The 19,892-nt window shown below is 40.5% G+C and overlaps 1 protein-coding gene across 1 annotated transcript in view; it reads right to left on the bottom strand.

The window, feature by feature from the left end:
- Nucleotides 1–19,892, bottom strand: part of LOC309548984 (vertebrate ancient opsin-like) — a 368,174-nt gene that overhangs the window by 85,532 nt on the left and 262,750 nt on the right. The window lies entirely within an intron of this gene.

The raw sequence follows: 19,892 nt of genomic DNA, 5'->3' as shown, positions 1-19,892 counted from the left end.
GTAAGTGATGCAGAGGTTAGAGCGGTGCACAGGTCAATAGTAGGTGATTCAGAGGTAGTTAGTAGATTTTTCATAGGTCAGTGGTCAGTAGTAAGTAAGATCTGTTTGTTACAAGCATATTTAAATTCACTTTCTAGTGAGTGATTCACTACCTATGCTGGAAGTCTGTTTCAAGCATCACTAATCTATTGGTAAAAAAAATACTTTCTAAGGTTATCTCTTCCTCCTGCTAGTTTCAGGTCCTGTTCCAGTGTTCTTGATTAGAGTCATTTTGAATGCTTCACCTCCATTCAGTAGAGGTATTTTTCACTTTTATCAATAAATGTGAGGCTTCCTCTGACTGGCCAAAGTGGAAATTGTGATGTCATGTGCCTGCCTCTCCACCACAGCCAACCAGAGGAAGCCATTTATTCATTGAATCAGAGGAAGTCTTTTGTTCAATTTTGTTCCTGCAGCAGACAGGAAGTTATTTGTACTGCTGCAGGAACACTAGGTGGCATACTGTATGCAGCTAATAGTACTACTCTATGATACAGCGCATTCAGCAGCTGGGTAATAAAAATAGTTTGTGCCAGCTTAGCTTGTCAAATGAAAGCAGGAATTCTGTGTTATTGTCCTGTAATTTCTCCTGATATGCTTTATCCCCCAGACCTTTCACCGTTTTTGATGTTCATCTCTAGAATGATTCTACAATGATTCTAACTGTGGGGGAGATTTACTAAAACTGGTGTACTCAGAATCTGGTGCAACTGTGCATGGTAGCCAATCAGCTTATAACTTCAGATTGTTCAATTAAGCTTTGGCAATTAAATCATGAAGCTGATTGGTTTCTATGCAGAGCAGCACCAAATTTTGCATGCTCCAGTTTTAGTAAATAACCCCCAGCACTCAAAATGAGGTCTAAATAAAGATCTACAAAGGGGGATTAGGACTGCCTTCTTCCTGCTGTTTGTGCCTCTAGTGATGTACCCCAGAATTCTATTTACTTTCCCCACTGCCAGTCTACACAGTTTTCTCATTTTGTAGTCATCTTAAAAAAGCAGCCCCAGATCGTTTTCCTCTGTAATTCTGCTTAAAACTGTAACCCCAATATTGTACTCTATCAAAGGAAACTTTTCAGATTTAATATAACAGGACCTATTACAGAGCCCTGTGGAACACCACTAGTGGCTGGTTTCTGTTCTGTATAAATTCCATTTAAGAAGACACTTGGATATCCATCCTTTGACTAAATGCACAATTAGGGCAGTGCCATTCTGTGAAATCCACCAAGCCACCCATAGGTTAAGTCCTAGCTTTTACAACTTGTTTTTATGAGCGATTAATTGAAATGCTATCAAATGCTTTGCTGAAATTGAAACAGACTATGTCCACAGTACTACCCTGGTTCAAAATATTTGTGATACAGTAAAAAAAAAGAAGTTCAATCTGATTAGTCGCATGATCTACCCTCAGTAAAGCCATGATTCTCTGTGGTCCAGACATTTGTGTGTTTAATCTTTGATCCTTCTTTTTAGAAGTGATTATTTTAATGTTATTATTACAGATGTTGAGAGGGCAATGGTCTGGTTCCGACCCAAGCACGCCTCCATCCCAAAATACATGTAAACACAGAAAAGATTGGCCCGCGGGACTTTATATGAGGTGGGTGCTAGTGGCTGGAGATGAAATGAATAGCACAATAAATATGTAAAACAATATATGATTTATTACATTGTATAGACAAATATTGCGAATAATGATTGTCTATACAATGTAATAAATCATATATTGTTTCACATATTTATTGTGCTATTCATTTCATCTCCAGCCACTAGCACCCACCTCATATAAAGTCCCGCGGGCCAATCTTTTCTGTGTTTACTTATTACAGATGTTAAACTCAGTTGGGTATAGTTGCATATAGTTGCCAGCCATACCTCTTGTGGATAGGTACAATATTAGCTGTCCGTCAACCATGAGGAACTTCTCTTTTTAGAAGAGATTGATTAGGCTGGGTTCACACATGCTGCAGCTGCGGCTCACAGCAGGGGGTCCAGTGGGTCCCTGTTCTGTTTTCCCATTTGCCACTAGATGGTGGCAGAACAATAATATGTTTTTCCCTTCTCTTTACTTTGGTTCATTTTTTAGCCGATGGTATATCAGAACACCAGTTTATATGATCGTTCATATCAATTTGTGCTGTGGAAGTTACGATCTCTTATTTTTGCTGTGAAAGTACCGATCTCTCAGTTTGTTCTTCTCTTGTTAGACTGGATTAGCACATATTGGGTTCAGCGCTTCCGCCCTTACTCTTTGTTAGAAGGATGACATCACTTCTGCCCTTCTTATTGTTATGTGGGTATATATGGCGGGGTGCACATCTAGTAGCCACACCCCTGACAACGTCAAACGTATGACGAAACGCATTGAGTTGGACCAGATGTGACGTCTCCACGCCCCTCGGCCGATTATTACAGGAACGCACAGCCGGTTCTCTTAGGAGTTTTATACATGCTCGTTTGTACATTGCATCATGTGAGTGTATCTTTTTACATTAAATAAGAATTTTTTTAACTGTATTACGCTATGGAACCTTGTATTTATTTTTATGGTCATTGGATTTTGTCTATCATCTGCAAGTCCTTTTAATTTTTTTATCCTGGTGATTTCTACCTGGTGGAGAATATCCTCAAAAAATGCTACAGGCTTGTCCATTAATTTGGAGGCCAATTTTATTTGTTAAGGTGCCAATTTTTTATCACACTTGTTGGGGCCCTTTTCTATCAAGAGCTGGGAAGATTGGCTCTACATGCATGCTGGGACTTGTGGACTGGTTTCTTCCTAAGGATAGTGTTTTCCTCACTGTGTGTTTTCACAAATATATGGACACTTTTTTATTATAAGGACACTACTTGGATTTTCATGCAGGTTTTTTTATATATATAGAGATATATATACATCAGTTTTCTACTTTTATATACAATATATATATATATATTTTTTATCAATAGCAGTTTATGTATGAATTTGTTTTTATATCACATGTCATGTCACTTTGTTGCTAGCACTGCACGTATTATTACATTGTTTGCTGGGTTCTTGTCTATTGACCCGTGCGAGCTGCTGGTATATTTATTTATTTTCTTGATTTATTTACTTTGATGTTTGTAATATATATCCAGCGCAGGTTTTCCTTTGTTATATTTACTCCTCACACTTGTCAGTTCCCAAGGCAGAGCGATACAGAAAAATACAACATGGCTGGATTTTCCCACACCATTTTGCAGGTTTTGGTGCGACCCTGTGTTTCTTTATGCACAGTTGCTCCGCTCAGCTAAACAGTTGTGCATATAAATGAAAGGAATGTTGCTTTATGAAAACAAAAGAGAAAACAGTGCCTTGATTTGTAAAAACGTAAGGCACCACCCCTCCTCTGCGGGCAGGTGCAATTACTACCACTCTGTTTTTCTCTGCAGGTTGTGAGAACCTACCCTAACAGAATTACATTTTTTAATGGTTTGCTGCATCCGGGTCACCTTCAACACAGGTTTTGTACCCAGTTTTCATTTTTGTGATCCTATGGTTTTTTTCTTACTGTTTTGGCTCATTTCTAATGGATTTAGACATGTCCTCCTATTTCTGTTTTTTTTTAGCAACATTGATATTACATTTGGCCTGCTTTTGTCTGTTTTATACATTTGTCTATCAGCTGGACGTTTTGTTTCCTTGTATTTCTTATATGCTGTTTTTCTTATCTGCTGTTTTCTTACCTCTGTAGAGAATCACATGTAGCACTGCCCTCTTGGGGGTTGCTTGTAGTTGCATGTTCTTCTGTGCCGCCTTGACCCTGTGAACTGTCCAGCCGTCCTGACACTCTAAGTTCAGACATGTTGTGTATACCTTTAAATGACACACTGACTAAATGTAGATCTGTTTTAACTCTTTAGATTTACCTTCAAAAGGAAGGTTTAAAGGAGGTATTAATCAACTAGGCCCTAGGTAAACACCAGGACTCAGTTAAAATAAACGTAGGAAATAGTTAAATAACCATTTGCAGTAACAAGCAAATAACACCAATAAACACAGTATCAGACAGTAAGTGAATTAATCTCTCAGAAAGCTATGAATTTGCTATGTGAAATACTCCTACTAAAGGGGAACCCCGGCCGGCCTACAGTACTTGAATCCTAATGAGAAATTAGGTAATCTAGATACCAGTAGCATGTTCCCTTTAAAAGCAATAAAATAGCAATTTTCAGAATGAAAGACCTTACCATTATCTTCACTGGCAGTTGGAGCTCAAAGAACAAACGATTTCTAAATGCAGCACAGTATGAGACAAGCAATGCAAGATAGCTGGTTCTAAATAATGATGATCCACTAACCGATCCAGATGTAGGGTGTCTGTATACAAAGTTCAAAGAGATGTAGTAGTAGCAGCTGATAACTCAACTTTGAGCAGGTGCTCTCTAACCAATCCTGATGACTGTTTTAAACCTCCTTGAAGACTAAGCAAAGTCAACTCTCCACACTGTGAGACAATGAGATGGCCGTGCTCTGCTGATTCAGTGAGTCCCACCGATTTCGACGCGATCAACGATGCTGCAGGGTTGTCCGCGACGTAGCGTGCGTCGTCTGTACCGTCTGGGCTGAGTCTGCAGACAGATGGGTGGTGTACAGTAGGCCGCAGTCCTTTCTCTCTCTGCCGCGGACCGATAAACACATGATAAATACTGGAAAGAAAGAGAGCGTGGGCCTGTTCAGCAGATCCCTTTCTAGTCTCTCCCACAATTCTCCCCTGGAGCGAATGGCCTGCTGGGAGGGGGAGTCCATAAACAGTTCAGCAGTGCAATAATATCTTTTCAGAAGACTACAGTTCCCACAATGCTCTCCTCCAGTCTCAGGAGTATGATGCATGAAATCCAAGATGCATGAAATGTTGTTTTTTTTTTTACTTATCAAAATAGTAGAGTGTCAATAAAAGAAAAACAGAGACATAGAGACAAGCCTCCATCCCTATTTGTATATATATTAAAAAAAAAAAAAAAATATTGGTCATAGGACTTTAAATGAGGCAAGTCACTTGTTGAAGTACACACAATTGACAATTTATTAAAAGTTGATCATTGTTGGACATTCCATGATTACAAGAATAAAAAATGTATAAAGTATATTTTATCAATTTCCAATTATAACAGATACATATATTAAAAGGAGCTGACATATAAGATGTTCATACATATTCTAGATGGAAAAAAATCATATTATGATGGTACATGATAGTATATACGTAGGGGATACATAATTAACATATAGTATAGCATAGCAAACTCAATATCTTGGCATCTATTGGACTTTTAGTGGATGCCTGTCCATTTTATCCGGAGTTTGATGCAAAGAAGATATCTAGAAATGTAGGTAGAAGTTATATTAGAAAAATCCCATATATTGCAGGGGGTACAAATGACTCCCAAAAAAGGGGAAGAAAAAATAATTATTACTTACAGGTCAGCTCAACGATAGCACCCAGCCTCTGGGAGGAAAATTAAGGCGTCAAACATACATCTATCCCGGGGCTGAGGTGGGAGAGGCCCATCCTAGCCAGAGGGGGAACAAGCTGAGGGTAGACCAGGTTGGCAAGACTCAATTTCCAAAAAGTATGCTTGACGCTTTCATATGGTATATACAGTATATGGGATTTTTCTAATATAACATCTACTTACATTTCTAAATAACTTTTTTGCATCAAACTCCTGATGAAGTGGACAGGGATCCACAAAATTCTTTGAGTCCTATGGATGCCAAAATATTGTGTTTGCTATCCTATACTATATGTTAATTATGATTCCCCCTATGTATATACTATCATGTACCATAATCATATGACATTTTTCCATCTATGTATGAACCTCCTATATGTCAGCTTCTTTTAATATTTGTATCCATTATAATTGGAAATTGATTTACGTTATATACTTTTTATTCTGTCCAACAATAATCAATTTTTAATAAAATATCAATTGTGTGTACTTCAACAAGTGACCTGCCTCATTTAAAGCGGAGTTTCGGCCTCGGGGGTCAATTTGAGCTAAAAATACCCCTGGGACAATCAGGGCTAGTGCATTCCATAATGGATAGCCTCTGATAGCCTCTGAACTGTCCCGGGTCGCACTTACCTGTAAGAAGAAATACTTACCTTGAAAATTTCTTCTCCGGCGCTGCCATCTCAGGTGTGGGCCGCTGAAGCCGCAGCATCCCTCTTCGTGTCCTCTTCGTGACGTTGGAGTTCCACAATGTACTGCACCGGCCCCGCTCGTCACTTCCGGTGCAGGCGCGGCATCCCTGCACAGCTTCTGGGTATGCCCAGAAACTGTTTAGCAGTGAATGCCACGCCTGCACCGGAAATGACAAGCGGGGCCGGTGCAGGCACATTGATTCCTGGGAGTGATGACGTTCAGCTCCCAGGAATCATCGCAAACCGGAAGTGACGGCGCGCCGCGGTCGCAGAGGGAGGAAGTGGAAGGAAGGTGAGTATATTTTCTTCTATAAGGTAAGTGACTAAAAAAAAAATCGCCAGTATCCATTTCTTTTTCAGGTTCCCCTTAGCAAGCGGATAGCCCAAAATCGATTTTATCGATTTTGAGGCCGGAACTCCGCTTTAAAGTCCCATGACCAATGAAAATATTTTTCTGTAAATAAAGGGAGTCTGTATTCACTTTGAATACCTAACATGTGCAAGGGGGGGGAAATGCTTTTTGAGAGCACAATTGGTTAGTTGTAGGGAATGCAATTTCCTGCAAGCATTCACTTTATTAAGTGTACAGTCTCTGTTCCCTAAAGCTGAACTTCACCTAAAAAGGGAAGTTCCAGTTATTCTCCTCCTCACCCCTCCTCTACCACTATTAAAGTTGAGTGTGTACCTATATCTGATAGGTAACAGCTCCATTTCTGGTCAACACTGCCAAAAAGTCAGCAGCTACAGTATGGTGCTCAGTTATTCATAGAAAGCTATGTATTCTAGTGATGAATACAAAGCTTCCTCTGATTGGCTGAGTCTGAGAGGCGGGCTGATGATGTTACAACCTCTGCACACAGGATATGTCAGTGTGCTCAGTCCCACCGTAATCACCCTGTGAAGCACAAATTTCCCCTACTGCCCTGGCTCCCCTTTTCCCCTATGCAGCGCCCTCCTCTCCTCTTCTGCCGGCTGTTGCTGCGGAGATGTTTTAGGATGAGCGGGGGAAGGAGCCAGTAAATATGTAATTTTCTAGCACCTTCCAACTCTAGGTGAACATCGAGAGTGATCGGTGGTGTGTGCTTGAGCTTTGGGGTGCACACCCTCGTGCAATAGGCTGCGCACACCTATAAGCCAATCAGAGGAAACGTTGTATTCATTGCTAGAATACATCGCTTTTTATGAATAGCAGAGCACCACTCAGACAGACTCTATTGTGTTCTGGTTATGAGACAGGAAGGTCTCGGCTCTCACCCGGAACACAGTGCTGTATGCTGTATGCAGGCTCAGCTACATACCGTTTATACAGCTCATCCAGTGGCCTCACATGTTATTGAGGGACATAGTTTGTTTGGGCCAGATTGTAACAAAGTGTTTAACAAAAGCTGGAGTTCAGCTTTACTAAACAGATTTAATAAATACTTTTACATTTCTTTAGTTGCTTTCTGATTTCTGGCCTAGGCCAAAATGATGTCATACATCCCATAAGTCTTCATGGGCATTTTTCTTTTATCTGGAGGAGGGGAGGAGGACCTTTCTCAGCTTAGCACACCCTTCTGTCTGTGTGCCTGAGCTAAGGGCAGAGGAATTCAGGGCGACTGGTGTTTCCTTTTTTGGGGGGTGGCAAACAAACACCCCCCCCCCACTCGTCTGCCCCGCATTTACCCCATCCAGGTCACGGACGGCTTCAGCGGCTTCCCCAGCTTCTCCTTCTGGCCAATCCGGTCGCTTCTCCTCCCAGCCAATCCAGTCTTAGGAACCACTTCCTGTGCTGATTGGCCAGGAGGAGAAGCAGGAAGACAATAGCAAATGTTAATTCTCTAATGTCACAAGTGGGTGGGCACGAGACACAGTGATCTGTGCCCCGAGCCCAACCCTTTTGTAGCCAATTAGAGTCTCCACTTTTGAGAAAACAATTAAGACCTGGATCACAGAGGACTATCAAACACCCACTGTAGATGTTACTGATAAAATAAATGCATGTATTTTTCATATTTTTAACTAACTTGTTATATTGGGATATGGCAGAATTTTGTGGTGCACCCAGTGTGTGCATGTTGTGGTGTTTTGTGTGCATAGTGTTTTTACAGTTAGGTGCTGCAAAGAAATAAAAATAAATCAGCTCCAAAACAGACTGATTTTGTGGCGTACAGATCTGTGCACACACACAGGGAACATAGGAAAAGGTTCAGTTTTAAAGAAGAACTCCAGGAATCAACTCACTATTTAAAACATGCAGGCTTACAATTAGATAAGTCTAGTAAGGTGTACAATTTACAGTTTTACTGGACGTTGACAGTATAGCTACCAATATATCCACTGGCACTCTGACAGGAGAGCTGCTCTGTGGCTAATTGTCCCTCCTCTTCTCTTTTCATATACACATGGCTTTACATTTTGTGGATGGGTTCACATAATACAAGCATTCTGTCGACGTTGTGGCTGCTGTATAGGAGACCTGAAGATCCAGTGTCACAGCACCAGAAAACTGTAAGTTGTAAATAAAAGGAGGAGAAGTCCACAAGGTGAAATACATCTCATTAGACTTAAACGTGGGCTGGCACATTTTAAAGAGTGAGTTAATTCCTGGAGACCTGCGAAAAAAATGCAGCTACCAACAATTAGGAAATATGTTCCATGAAAAAAACAAGCAGCCTGTATCACTGTAGTGAATGTAATCTTTGTGATGTAGGAGTGCTGAACCTTATGCGCACGTATTTTGATGGGAGAGGTGGTATGTGGTTCTAGGAGCTGCTCACCAACAACTGTGGTGTCTTGTAGGTAAGGGAAAGAAGCCGCTCAGGTGAGGCAAAGTGCTCCGATGCAGGTCGGATCCGTCATCCAATAGTCCAACAATTCAAAGAAAATGTGACCGCACTCAGGAGGAGTTGAAGAAAGAAGTGTTTAATCACCCGTATAATAGAATACAAACAGTGCTTCACATAGACACGGGACAGGTAAACGCGTTTCACGATTCTACAGATCGCTTAATGTTTGGTAATGATTAAGCGATCTGTAGAATCGTGAAACGCGTTTACCTGTCCCGTGTCTATGTGAAGCACTGTTTGTATTCTATTATACAGGGGATTAAACACTTCTTTCTTCAACTCTTCCTGAGTGCGGTCACATTTTCTTTGAATTGTTGAACTGTGGTGTCTTGCTGGACCCCCCCCCCCCCCCCCAGAGGGGTCCGTTAAAGTTTTGAAAGGATGGGAGCACCACACCAGCTTGTATAAACTTTTATAAACTTTTAAAAGATTTCTAGATTTTTTTTTTTTTGAACAAATCTTAAAATTTTAAAAGTTTATACAAGCTGGTGTGGCGCTCCCATCCTTTCAAAACATTAACTGTAGGGAATGTGGGCAGGGACAGGCTTGTAAAAAGTCTGCTGGACATCAGCAGCATTACAATGTAACAAATGAGGAAGAGGGTATTGACCCTTCCTTCACCCCCAAGTTCTCCATGATACACAGCATTTTACTACCCATAGGACATGCAGTAAGGCTTTACCTTAAGAGATCTGCCAGTGACTACAAGTCCTACACTGTACTCTCCCTAATCATTTGTCAGCCTTTTATGGGGAAGGGACTGGATTATTTCACTCCCCCCCCCCCTCCTTTATTGGCTCCTTTAAGCCAGCTGACCTATATTTAAAGGCCAGGCAGAGCATTAGGGTTACTATGATAATTTCCCACAGGAGCAGGGAAGCAGCAAATCTAAACCTCAATCATAATTCTGACAGCTTAGGCTCTAAGATTACTTATTAACCCTTCCTAAAAACAGTTGTTCCATAAATCAAAAATGTTTAAGGCTTAGCTCTTAAATTTATGTAATGTATACACTACTGTGTAAAAGTTTTAGGCGGGTGGGAAAAATGCTGCAAATTAAGAATGCTTTCAGAAATAGAAGTGTTAGGGAGAGTTCACACCACATGCAGAACATGCTGCATTTTTGCTGCACTGGACTGTACTGGAACATTTAAAAATGCATCAAAAATGCTCTGGACTACATCAAAAATACACCAAAAATGCACTGGACTACATCAAAAATACACCAAAAATGCACTGGACTACATCAAAAATACACCAAAAATGCACTGGAAAGCATCAAAAACTTGTCAAAAATGCTCATGCAGAAAAGCATCTGGAACGCATCCGGATTGCATTTCTATGGTGTGAACTGGCCCTTAATAGTTTTTTTTTTTTTTTTTTTTCAATTAACAAAATTGAAATTAAATGAACATAATATAAATCAAAATCAAATCAATATTTGATGTGACCACCCTTTGCCTTCCAAACAGTATCAATTCTCTAGGTACACTTGCACACAGTTTTTAAAAGAACTCATCAGGTAAGCTGTTCCAAACATCTTGGAGAACTAATTACAGATCTTCTGTGGATGAAGGCTGCCTAAAATCCTTCTGTCTCTTTATGTAATCCCTGACAGACTCCATGATGTTGGGATCAGTGCTCTGTGGGGACCAAACCATCACTTCCAGTAATCCTTATTCTTCTTTATGCTGAAGATAGTTCTTAATGATGTTGGCTTTATGTTTGGGGTCACTGTCCTGTTACAGAATAAACATGCCTGCCTAATGGTATGGCATAATGAACAAGTATCTGTCTGAATTTTTCAGCATTGCTCCTGACCGAATCTTCAAATCCATTTGGAAATGCAGCCCCAAACTTGCAAGGAACCTTCACCATGCTTCTATGTTACCTGCAGATACTCATTATTTTATGGCTCTCCAGTCCTTCAGCATACAAACTGTTTCCTACTACAGACAAATATTTAAAATTTTGACTCATCTCTCTGGAGCACCAGCTGCCATTTTTCTGCACCCCAGTTTCTATGTTTTTTTTGCATAGTTGAGTTGCTTAGCCTTGTTTCCACATCTGGGGTATGTCTTTTTGGCCGCAATTCTCCCATGAAGAACACTTCTGGCCAGACCTCTCTGGACAGTAGATAGGTGTACCTGGGTCGCACTGGTTTCTGACAATTCTGTGCTGATGGCAATGCTGAACATCTTTCAATGTAGAAGGGAAGTAAGCATGATGTGTCTTTCATCTGCTGCATTAGGTTTCCTTGGCATACCACTGCATCTAGGGTCCTCAGCGTTGCCTGTTTCTTTGTGCTTCTTCAAAAGAGCTTGAAAAGCACATCTTGAAACCCCAGTCTGCGTCAAAATATTTCACTGGGAGAGACTTGCTGATGCAGCATAACTACCTTGTGTCTTGTTGCTGTGCTCAGTCTTGCCATGGTGTATGATCTGTGACAGGAAACTGTCTTCCACAACCTCACCTTAGTAGCAGAGTCTGGCTGTTCCTCACCCAATTTTAAGCCTCCTTCACAGCTCTTTGTTTCAGGTAATGACTATGTTTCAACCCACATGTGAAAATGATGATCATTAGCACCTGCTTAGTATTTTTGGTTACCATTTACCCAACTCTAATCCTGCAAAATCTCTGACTTTGTTTGTACAAAGTGTACAAGTGTAAGAACTGATGCTGGTTTGAAGCCAAAGGGTAGTTATGAAATATTTTAATTTGATTTAGATGTTTCTTCTGTTTACTCCCTTTGCAGTTTGTAAGTTAATAAAAAATAAACAATTAAAATATACAGTATAGTTTTAAAAAGCATGATTACTTTAAAGCATTTCTTCACACCTGCCTAAAACTGTTGCACAGTGATATATATATATATATATATATATATATATATATATATATACAGTATCTCACAAAAGTGAGTACACCCTCACATTTTTGTAAATATTTTATTATATCTTTTCATGTGACAACACTAAAGAAATGACACTTTGCTACAATGTAAAGAAGTGAGTATATAGCTTGTATAACAGTGTAGATTTGCTGTCCCTTCAAAAAAATAACTCAACACACAACCATTAATGTCTAAACCGCTGGTAACAAAAGTGAGTACGCCCCTAAGTGAAAATGTCCAAATTGGGCCCAAAATGTCAATATTTTATGTGGCCACCATTATTTTCCAGCACTACCTTAACCCTCTGGGGCAAGGAGTTCACCAGAGCTTCACAGGTTGCCACTGGAGTCCTCTTCCACTCCTCCATGATGACATCACGGAGCTGGTGGATGTTAGAGACCTTGTGCTCCTCCACCTTCCGTTTGAGGATGCCCCACAGATGCTCAATAGGGTTTAGGACTGGAGACATGCTTGGCCAGTCCATGAACTTTACCCTCAGCTTCTTTAGCAAGGTAGTGGTCATCTTGGAGGTGTGTTTGGGGTAGTTATCATGTTGGAATACCCAGTTTCCGAAGGGAGGGGATCATGCTCTGCTTCAGTATGTCACAGCACATGTTGGCATTCATGGTTCCCACAATGAACTGTAGCTCCCCAGTGACTGCAGCACTCATGCAGCTCCAGACCATGACACTCCCACCACCATGCTTGACTGTAGGCAAGAAACACTTGTCTTTGTCCTCCTCACCTGTTTGCAGCCACACACACTTGACACCATCTGAACCAAATAAGTTCATCTTGGTCTCATCATCTTTAGAAGAGGCTTCCTTCTGGGAAGACAGCCATGCAGACCAATTTAATGCAGCGTGCGGCATATTTTCTGAGCACTGACAGGCTGACCCCCACTCCTTCAACCTCTGCAGCAATGCTGACAGCATACGTCTATTTCCCAAAGACAATCTCTGGATATGACGCTGAGCTCATGCACTCAACTTATTTGGTCGACCATAAAAGGCCTGTTCTGAGTGGAACCTGTCCTGTTAAACCGCTGTATGGTCTTGGCCAACGTGCTGCAGCTCAGTTTCAGGGTCTTGGTAATCTTCTTTTAGCCTAGGCCATCTTTATGTAGAGCAACAATACTTTTTTTCAGATCCTCAGAGAGTTCTTTGCCATGAGGTGCCATGTTGAACTTCCAGTGAACAGTAAGAGAAAGTGAGAGCGATAACACCAAATTTAACACACCTGTTCCCCATCAACACCTGAGACCTTGTAACATTAACGAGTCACATGACACCGAGGTGGGAAAATGGCTAATTGGGCCCAATTTGGACATTTTCACTTAGGGGGTGTACTCATTTTTGTTGCCAGCGGTTTAGACATTAATGGCTGTGTGCTGAGTTATTTTAAAGGGAAAAGCAAATTTACACTGTTATACAAGCTGTACACTCACTATTTTACATTGTAGCAAAGTGTAATTTCTTCAGTGTTGTCACATGAAAAGATATAACAAAATATTTACAAAAATATGAGGCTTGTACTCACTTTTGTGACGTACTGTATATATATATATATATATATATATATATATATATACAGTACCCCTTCACATTTATGTAAATAGAGTAGTGAGTGTACAGCTTGTATAACAGTGTAAATTTGCTGTCCCCTCAAAATAACCCAACACACAGCCAATAGTGTCTAAACCGCTGGCAACAAAAGTGAGAACACCCCTAAGTGAAAATGTCCAAATTGGGTCCGAAGTGTCAATATTTTGTGTGGCCACCATTATTTTCCAGCACTGCCTTAACCCTCTTGGGCATGGAGTTCACCAGATCTTCACAGGTTGCCACTGGAATCCTCTTCTACTCCTCCAAGACGACATCATGGAGCTGGTAGATGTTAGAGACTTTGTGCTCCTCCACCTTTTATTTGAGGATGTCAAACAGATGCTCAATAGGGTTTAGGTCTGGAGATATGCTTGGCCAGTCCATCACCTTTACCCTCAGCTTCTTTAGCAAGGCAGTGGTTGTCTTGGAGGTGGGTTTGGAGTTGTTATCATGTTGGAATAATGATCTGTGGCCCAGTCTCTGAAAGGAGGGGATCATGCTCTGCTTCAGTATGTCACAGTACATGTTGGCATTCATGGTTCCCTCAATAAACTGTAGCTCCCCAGTGCCAGCAGCACTCATGCAGCCCCAGACCATGACACTTCCACCACCATGCTTGACAGTAGGCAAGGCACACTTGTCTTTGTACTCTTGACCTGGTTGCCGCCACCCACGCTCACACTTGTATAAAGTACTCGAAACCCATACTTGAGTAAAAGTACAAGTGCTCAAAAAAAAGGGACTTGAGTAGAAGTGGAAGTGCTCTATCAAAAAGTGAGTTGAGTAGAAGTACTAAAGTATTCAACATTTTTTGTACTTAAGTATTTCAAGTAGTTTTTTTTTTTTTTTTTAATTTTGCTACTCAAGTACTGAAAGTAAAAGTACCAGTAGTTTTTTTAAAAAAAATTGCTACTCAAGTACTGAAAGTAAAAGTACTGTGTTATGTAGTTAATAAAGAAAGAAGTCAAAAGTTTGAACATCATATTGTTTTTTATTATTTCAAATGATTAACCTAAAGGACAATCACAATTCCTTTGGCTGTAACTTTTTGTAAACAAAAACAGATAAAGTATGTCCCTCCCTTTCCCCTTTAAAGCATCCCTCCTTCTCTTCCCTGCATGTTTTTTTTTTCTCCACAGCTTAATGGTGTGCAAAATCATATATAAACCAATGTGATATACAACAATATATTCCAATAAGGAAATAAAGTAAGAGTGTATGAAATCAAAGTCAATAAAAAGTCCATATGTATATAATGCCATAGTTCCATAATACCATATATATGTGACAAAACAAGATGAATATATTTTCAAAGGTGCAGGAATCAAACAGGTGCTATTCCAAAAAATAGGTGCAGACTCCCACCACCTTGTGGATTTCCCCCTTACCCGGCGGATGAAGGTAAGTGCAAAATAATATCCAAATAGACTCTTCCAGTGAAACAAAACTGCAAAACCTGTGCTCTCAACTTCCAGTGAAAAAAGCAAAATCAGCCTCTTACCAGAAAAAAGGTCTATGTATGCTTGTGACTCTCCTTGGTTGGGGGAGGTTCTCTTTCCCCTTAACAGCAGATATGTAGACCATTTTATTTATACATACAGTAGCATTTATTTTCGTATGCGCTGATTTACACATGACATTATACACATTTTTTTGAACTTCATGAAACCCGCCATCTACTGTTCTGGCAGTGGTAATTTTTATAATTGTAACGAGTAACTATGCAGCACAAAAAAAAAAAAAATCGGAGTAGAAGTATCGAAATCATCGAAAAAATGTAGTGAAGTAAAAGTGGAAGTAGGAGACTAAAATTCTACTCCAGGAAAGTACAGATACCGCCTTTCGGTACTTAAGTACAGTAGTGAAGTAGTTCTACTTAGTTACTATACATCTCTGCACACGCTTGACACCATCTGAACCAAATACGTTTTTCTTGGTCTCATCAGAGCACAGGACATGGTTCCAGTAATCCATGTCCTTAGTCTACTTGTCTTCAGAAAACTATTTGCAGGCTTTCTTGTGCATCATCTTTAGAAGAGGCTTGCCTCTGGGATGACAGCCATGCAGACCAATTTGACGCAGTGTGCAGTGTATGGTCTGAGCACTGACAGGCTGATACCCCCACCCCTTCAACCTCTGCAGGAATGCTGGCAGCACGCATATGTCTATTTCCCAAAGACAACCTCTGGATATGATGCTGAGCACATGCACTCAACCTCTTTGGTCGACCATGACAAGGCCTGTTCTGAGTGGAACCTGTCCTGTTAAACCGCTGTATGGTCTTGGCCACCATGCTGCAGCTCAGTTTCAGGGTCTTGGCAATCTTCTTATATCCTAGGCCATCTTTATGTAGAGCAACAATTCTTTTTGTTCCTCAGAGAGTTCTTTGCCATGAGGTGCCATGTTGAACTTCCAGTGACCAGTATGAGAGAGTGAGAGCTATAACACCAAATTTAACACAGCTGCTCCCCATTTACACCTGGGACCTTGTAACACTAACGAGTCACATGACACCGGGGAGGGGAAATGGCTAATTGGGCCCAATTTTGGCATTTTCACTTAGGGGTGTACTCACTTTTATTGCCAGTGGTTTAAACATCAATGGCTGTGTGTTGAGTTATTTTGAGGGGACAGCAAATGCATTGTTATACAAGCTGTACACTCATTACTTTAAATTGTAGCAAAGTGTCATTTTTTCAGTGTTGTCACATGAAAATTTATAAAATATTTATAAAAATGTGAGGGGTGTAGATACGGTATATATATATATACACACAGCATATATACACACTTACATATACACACAATATAATATATATATATATATATATATATATATATATATATATATATATATATATATATATATATATATATATATATATATATATACACACACACACAATATATTATATATATATATATATATATATATATATATATATATATATATTTATTGTGTATACGGTATATATATATACACACACACACACACACACACAGTATATCAGGCTTTTAGTGCTGTCTAGAGTGATTTCTCTTCAATTCAGACATCCTGGTCTGGTGACAGAGTAGTAGGTATCAGATATATTTACAGTATCATGTACAACAATAGGGCTGATAATACAATGGGTTGTTTGCAATATCTGCATGCTGGCAGATAGTTCCTGGGTGACCAGTAAGAGGATTTGTCATGAGCAAAATACAAGATTTTATGCTCCACTTGCTACGAAGAGAATCAGAGTCCACAGCTACACTAAAAAAAATTGCATGTCAAAATCATTCAGCAGCTAAAGACAGCTCTGTTTGTAGAAAAATTCAATCAGGTTATAAAATTAGGTTATTTTGAAATTTCATGGACGCATACCAAGGCAAAATGGTGGGGTGGGTGAAAGGCAAACTCAGCAATAGAGAGAATATAGTACTGTAAAAAATGAATAATACACATAGGAAGTTTTAAATAAAAGTTTAATGACAAAGTAGTGCATAAAAAACTGTTAAAAACAATATAATAATGCAGCACTAGCCAAGCACACATTTTGTCAATGTATAAAAATCCATTTAATGCAGTACTTACAGGTAAAATTTTTGTGATAAAATATAGTAATTGCTTGCTTCAATGTAAACTAACAAGGTAGTCTTATTATTCAAGCTTTCTCTGCAAAAGTTAAAAATATGTCCCTGATAAGGTCAAAGATGTTGCAGAAAACAAAAACGTGTTATTACATTTGAAAAATATTCTGCAGGTAGTTTTCTAAATTCATACCTGCATTTCTATTGGACTAAATGTACAGTACATATTTGCTAATTACTGCTCATACAATCCACTCATTTATAAAAAGCAGTGATTTGCTGGAGTGAAAAGGGCCTGTCCGATAGATCTGGATAGTAGCAGGAATAAGTGAACCACACTAGTTAGTTTGTGACAATTCTGGCCATCTGACAGGAGGATAACACTCGCAGAAAAGGAGTGATATGCGCACTGCTGGCTGCTCCACTTTGCAACCACATGTACATTTTCTGTGATGTTGGAGTTCCTCTCCATAATCTTTAGTATTTTTCTGACCAAGAAAACAGCCTCCCCACTTCCTACAGGGCTAATCAGTAACTGTACAGTAAAATCATTCAGGGAATCTAATGAGTATACAGTGTATATATATATATATATATATATATATATATATATATATATATACACACACACACATGCACATCCTGACTACAGGTCCCTGTAGCTAGCAAAGTTATCAATTACCAACATATGTACATGTTTATCGGAGCAGCCCTCCCAGCAGAAACTGTAGGAACACTGGAAAAAGACCCAAAATCGAATACTTGAGCAGGAGGAAAGTCATCCATGATGATTCCTCCAGAAGCAGAGGATAAACACAATCCTCACACTAACTAGTTAACTGTACATTCTGTCAGCAGGGAGTCCAGGAGTTATGATCCTGCTGTCAGAGAACTTTTTGTTTTTACAAACGAGTCTCTAAAAGGAGGAGCCCCTCCATAGCAACAGTCTCTTTTAGCTGTACTTAGGCCTTACCACTGCGTCTTCTCCGTGGATCACACATCTAGAAAGGGTGGGTGGTATGGTCCAGCCTAGTCCATTCAATAAAGGTGTTTCCCAAGGCATCAGCTGCTTTTTTCCGGCTGGAATCCTGCGTCAGCCTCTTTTCTCACCAGTACATTTCTGGATTAGGCAGTCTGATGATTTCTCTGCTGGGATCCCTCTTGTTGATGGAGTAGCTTCTGCCAGGGCCGTCTTTTCCATTGGGCACGCCCGGCGGTTGCCCAGGGGCCCCACTTGCCAAGGGGCCCCACACACATGGACATGGTGGCAATTACTGTCAACAGGCCTGAGGCCAGAATCCAGATTACCCGGTGGTCTAGGGCCCCCTCGTTGTCCGCCGGGCCCCGCCGCCCCCCCCCCCCCCGTTGTTGTCCGCCGGTGGCTCGAGTCTCTGTCTGCTGTCTGCACTGCACACTGGTTGCTAAGGCCAGGCCGACTGGCATCTAGCAACCAGTGACGTTAGCAGAGCAGACCCATGATGCACAGCGGAGAAGGATCCTCCTCGTCGGCTCGTCCTCCTCTACGCGCCTAGAAGACTGGCTCCACCTCCACCCAACTTCTCCCTTCATGTGCACTTGTGCAGCCGTTGTGAAAGGTAAGGCAGCCAGCTTCCAGGCTGCTTGATTTTCTTTTTTATTTTCACACTCTCTCTCTCCATCGACACAAGAGACAACTACCTGGAGGATATACCTTACTATATATTGGTCCCTGTAATATGTATAAAGTAAGGTATATATCCTCCAGGTAGTAGTTGTACTCTCTTGTAGTATATAGTGTTCCCTGTAATGTGTATATAGTCTATATACATATTACAGGGAACACTATATACTACAAGAGAGTACAACTACTACCTGGAGTATATACCTTACTATATACATATTACAGGGACCAATATATACTACAAGAGAGTACATCTAGGCTGGAGTATACACCTTACTATATACATATTACAGGGAACACTATATACTACAAGAGACTCTTGTAGTATATAGTGGTCCCTGTAATATGTATATAGTAAGGTATATACTCCAGGTAGTTGTACTCTCTTGTAGTATATATTGGTCCCTGTAATATGTATATAGTAAGGTATATACTCCAGGTAGTTGTACTCTCTTGTAGTATATATTGGTCCCTGTAATATGTATATAGTAAGGTATATACTCCAGGTAGTTGTACTCTCTTGTAGTATATATTGGTCCCTGTAATATGTATATAGTAAGGTATATACTCCAGGTAGTTGTACTCTCTTGTAGTATATATTGGTCCCTGTAATATGTATATAGTAAGGTATATACTCCAGGTAGTTGTACTCTCTTGTAGTATATTCTCGTGGGTGATTGTTTAGGCAGGGGGCCCCAGTGCACTGCATTGCCCAGGGGCCTATAAGGCTCTTAAGATGGCACTGGCTTCTGCTGGGCCGTCCAGCTTTAATGACAACTACGCAGTTCCTGTAGATGGCCCTTCCTAGGCTCCATTATCTCTTGATATCCTAGAACCGGGCCCAAGCAACTTTGTTGTGAGACCCTCTATGGGTTTTAAGAACATGCAGGTACTCCCAAACCAGCTGCCCTTCCCAGCTGGTGCGGGTGTCCATAACATCTTTTGAGACATAGGGAAAGTCCAATCCCCACTCCAGAGCAGTTCTCTTCTGCACCTCCCTCTAAAACCAGGAGAATCTTAGGGGTTCCCTGGGCTTTCCTTTTCAGGGAAAGACACAGGCCTGTGATCCAGATCTTGTAGGCTGTGTAATGTGCTTGTAAGTTGACCCTGGTGGCAG

This window comes from Pelophylax lessonae (genome assembly GCF_965119305.1).
Source record: "Pelophylax lessonae genome assembly, chromosome: 3".
In the NCBI taxonomy this organism is placed as follows: domain Eukaryota; kingdom Metazoa; phylum Chordata; class Amphibia; order Anura; family Ranidae; genus Pelophylax; species Pelophylax lessonae.
Note: the sequence above shows the minus strand (reverse complement) of the source record. Positions and strands in the feature narration are given on the sequence as shown.